The sequence below is a fragment of the Pyricularia pennisetigena genome, chromosome 3 (genome assembly GCF_004337985.1).
Source record: "Pyricularia pennisetigena strain Br36 chromosome 3, whole genome shotgun sequence".
In the NCBI taxonomy this organism is placed as follows: Eukaryota; Fungi; Ascomycota; class Sordariomycetes; order Magnaporthales; family Pyriculariaceae; genus Pyricularia; species Pyricularia pennisetigena.
This window is the reverse complement of record NC_043742.1, coordinates 1,436,630-1,442,009: the sequence shown is the minus strand read 5'-3', so window position 1 is coordinate 1,442,009 and position 5,380 is coordinate 1,436,630.

Below are 5,380 nucleotides of genomic sequence, written 5' to 3'. Positions count from 1 at the left end.
GCAGCAACAAAAACGGAACAAAAAACCCTAAACGCCACGCAAACCACGAAAGCAATACACGAATATATATTCCTAAATATACGATTTAATGGAAAACCCATACGAGCGCTCCTTAATAGCGGAGCACAAAACAATTACATCTTTCCAAAAATCGTAAAAAAACGACGAATACCTTAACGATAAAAGGAAAAACCATATCGATTATAAACCGTAAAAGGAAAGGCAGTTTTATACGGGAACGGCACTATCGAAACAAAAACCGTACACCTTTGGATGGAAAACTATAGACGAAAAAAACAAATCATTTTGGATATTACGGAAATAGGGAATAAAAATATAATTTTAGGAATTCCCTGGTTCAAAAAAAGCAACCCCCGGATAAATTGGATTACAGGCCAAATTTAATGGGAAAAACACCTAGTTATTAAACGACCTCCAGCACAGCAGGGTTTATACAGGAAATATAAGGCACGGAAGGACCAAATAAAACAAATAGCGTACCTATAGGGAGGACGACCAACCCCGGAGCCAATATCGGAAAAAAAGCGACTATCCACAGGCCAAAACCGATCCAATTACACAATACAAACCACGAAAAAACAAACCAAAAACGGCAAAATCCCAAAAAAATACCAAAATTATACACGATTATTTAACCAAAAATTCGAAACAGGATTACCCGAACACAGTCCGTTCGACCACGAAATACCATTAAAAAAAAAAACCCAACCAAAATTCCACAAAATATACGGTCTAAATCCGATACAAATGGAGGCTTTAAACGAATACCTCGCGGAAAACCTTAAAAAAAATTACATTAAACCATCGACATTACCAATAAAATACCCAATCCTTTTCGTACCAAAGAAAAACGGAAAACTACGATTATGCGTGGATTACAAACAATTAAACGACATTATAATAAAAAATTGCTACCCGCTCCCACTAATAGGAGAATTTCGAAACATGCTTTACCAAATATAATAATTTACGATATTAAACCTCAAAAAAGCATACAACTTAATCCGCATAAAGGAAGGCGAGGAATGGAAAACAGCATTTCGCACCAGACGAGGACATTACGAATACCTGGTAATGCTTTTCGGTTTTACCAACGCCCCCGCAACCTTTTAAACCATAATTAACCACGTTTTTAGGGAATGCTTAAACATTTTTATTATTATTTACCTGGACGATATCTTTATTTTTTCCAAAACGTTGGAAAAATATAAAAAACACGTCCATACAATTTTACAAAAGCTACAAAACGCTAAACTCTTAATTAAACCCGAAAAATGCATCTTTCATAGCAAACAGATTAACTTCTTAGGATATACTATCGCCCCTGGAAAAATCAGGATGGAAAAATCAAAGATCCAAATAATAAGGGAATAGCCCCAACTATAAAACGTAAAAAACGTTCGAATATTCCTTGGATTCGTAAACTTTTACAAAAAATTTATTAAGGGTTACGGCGCGATCGCCACCCCATTGACCAACATAACCAAAAAGGACCTAAAATTCCAATGGACGGAATAAATACAGCAAGTTTTCGAACAATTACGAAAGGCAATAGCACAAAAACCGATCCTCAAAATACCAAACCCAACGAAACCCTTCGAAATCGAAACCGACGCATCCGACTACGTAATCGGAGGACAATTTAACCAACGAAACGAAAAAAAACGCTTACACCCTTGCGCCTTTTTTTCACAAAAATTACATAAACCAAAACTCAATTACCAAATCCACGATAAAAAACTTATAATTATTATCCGAACATTTAAAAAATGGAAACCATAATTATCCGGAATTAAATACGAAATATTAATTTATACGGACCACAAAAACCTAACCCATTTTACTACCAGCAAAATATTAAACAAACGACAAATCAAATGGGCAAAATTCCTATTAAAATTCCATTTTAAAATTATCTACCGAAAAAAAACAGAAAATGGCAGGGCCAACGCCTTTAACAAAAAACCAAACCATAAAAACATAATACCCGAAGAAACACGGAAAATTTTCACGGCAAACGACAACGGAAACCTTTTACCAACTCACCGAAATCTTATAACGACCAATACGGTAACCACACCAGAAAAAATACGGAAAATCCACGAAAGCAAAGCTTACGGACACCAAGGGATTTCCAAAATATGGAAACGGCTAAAACAGCACCACAACTTTAAAAAAACACGATAAAAAATACGAAAAACTATTAAAAACTGCGAATTTTGCGCAAAAAACAAATCCGCCAAACACAAACCTTACGGGCTTTTACAACCTTTACCAGCCCCTAATAAGGCCTGGCAAACCATTACAATGGACTTTATCGTCAAATTACCACCTTCCGAAAAACCATTCACTAAAACTAAATACAACAACATATTAATTATAATGGATAAATTCACTAAATACGCCTACTTCCTACCCTATAAGGAAAGTAGCAACGCCGAAAAAATCGCCTACACATTTTTACGAATAATTGTTAACAACCACGGACTTCCAGGAAGCATTATCACGGATAAAAATAAGCTTTTTACATTAAAATTTTGGAAATTTTTAATGGAACAGCTAAAAACCGACCACAAATTATTTATAACATTCCACCCACAAACAAATGGACAAACAAAACGAGTAAACCAAATATTAAAACAATATTTAAAATATTATATAAACCACAAATAGGATAATTGGGTACGGTTATTACCCATAATACAATTCGCATATAACAGTTTAAAAAATAAAAATACCAAAATAACCCCGTTTTATACCAATTACGGATTTAACCCTACGGTATATGGAAAACCAAAAACCACGATTACGGCCCCACGAACCGATAAACAAACAAACGAACTACGAAAACTCCGCTAAAAACTCCAACAGGAATTGGAATTCGTACGAAAAAAAATGACCAAATACGCCAACCAGTATCGGATAAAGGGACTATCCTTCCAAAAAGGAAATAACGTTTACTTTATTCGACGCAATATTAAAATATAACGACCAAATAGCAAATTTAATTATAAAAAACTTGGACCTTTTAAAATCGACAAAAAAATTAGCGAAACCAATTACAAATTATTATTACCAGGAATTATGAAAATCCACCCAACGTTCCACGTATTACTATTAAAACCAGCACCACCCGGCACCAATATATAAAAAACAATCGAAATCGACGAAAAAAAAATATACGACGTCGAACGAATACTGGACCACAAACGCAACCACGGTAAAACAAAATACTTTATTAAATAGGAAAATTACGGACACGAAAAAAACATTTGGGAACCCCTTAACCACTTCCAAAATTGCTAAAAACTACTCCGTTAATATTACCAGGAATTGGATTTGCGAGCAAATTAACCAAAAAAAAAAGGACGATTTAAAAAAGCACCATTTACCATTCCCAAAAACTAAAAATCGACCAGGATTCGAAACCATACCACCAAACGAATTTACAAAAAAACGATTAACATATATTAACAAACCAAAACATACGGATAAAAGCAATTCACCGACCGAATATTGCGTAAAAACATTTATCTCGTCCAACAAAAAAGGATTTAAAAGACCTATTGGGAAAAACGAATCCCAAACGAAATTGGAATCCGGAAAAAGCAACTCGAATGACATTTTAGGAAAAACTTCGGCCGATCGCCGCCGCTCCTCCTACTCTACCTCCTCACGCTCGATTCGATCCAATTCCTCCAAATCGTTAATCCCGCGAAACACAGCTCGCATTATTTTCTTAAACCATATTTTTTTTTGTTTACGCAATCGAAAAACTTTTTCCTCCGCCGCCTCCAATTTAAATTTAAATTTTAAATATTGGGCCGCGATCCTATATAGCTGCTTTCGGGAAATACCCATAACATCGCATCGCGAGCGACCCAGGCGAACACATTCGACACAACGAAAGGAATCCCGAGGCGACACAACGCATTTCGCAATCCCCTGCGACTCGCAAATAAAACAAAAAGGCATTTCGACCGCCGAAAAAAAAAACACAAAAAACAAATCGTTACGACGAGCAATGGACGTGCAACCACGGGTTTTAATTACGCGACTAAATATAACGTAAAAAGGTTAGCAAAAAAAAAACATAAAAACAAAAACAAAAATCAGGAAAATACAAACTATTTAAAAACCAAAAGGACTTGGCCAAAGAAAGGGAAACCTGATATTACAACCAAACAAAATGGGTCGGTACCAATAAGGCCAGGCGGGGTCACCCCCCTCCTAACGACATTCGACCAAAGGAAACACCGACCGACAGGAAACAAAATAACATAAAAAATCACGTAACCCCACGTAATCGCCAAAAAAACGATATAATTAATATGTCACATATCAATTATAGCAAAACAAGTGATATGCGGGCTATGGGACATATTAAGCATATCACACCCAGGACAACGGACTATATAAAATACGTTCATTACCATGTAAATAAATTCGATTCTAAGATTGCTTAGCAGCAATCAAACTCTAGTTAACCTCAATACTTACTTGAAAACGATTATAATTTCACCCCAGTTATTAAGAACCCCAGTTACCCAGTCAAGACGCTCAGTTGCTTCAACCCACTGTACTTTACCCTAAGAACAGGTTACCCGATACCTTGATCGTAACACATTTTTTCGAATATAGAGAAAAATTGGTGGCGCAAAAAACTTTATAAACGGTTCCCCGCATATAGGGAATGGGAACTCCAATATATATTGAAAAAGGAGCCCGAGGAACTGGGTTTACCAAGACCCCTGCTGGGCCACTATTTTTGGCCACAAGGACCGGCCATGGTGATTTTAAAATTTACTATAACCGTTTTAACCACCAGGATGCAAATATTTCGTATACCTGGTACTGGAAGCGGACGTCCCCCGAACCGGTCGGGCCGCCAAACCGCGCCCAATACCGCAAAAAAGCCTCCCGTCCCCCACGCACAGTTTCGTTAGTAAATATTCGTTTATAATATTAACAAACTATTGGCTGTCCTCGTCGCCCACGTCCTTCAAATTAACAGGATAATCCACATTAATATTAACGCCCATTACCTGGTTATTTAACCGAAAGAACAATGTTTTACAGCTGCGACGCTTTCCCAAATTTAATCGATTGTCGGGTGCTGTTCCTAACTTTTTGTGCTGGATAATGGAAAAAACTGCAAATAAAAATAAACAAATATAAAGGCTGTTTAAGGGAAAGGGGACACGCACACCCCTTTTTAATTTCTTTTGGTTATTTTGTAATTAAGTTTGGTAAAGAAGAAAATGGGTCGATAATTTTAATTATATAAGCGTTCCATTTACATTTTATCCTATTGGTTGGATTTATTTTTTTTGCAACTTGATTTAAATAAAAAACGCTA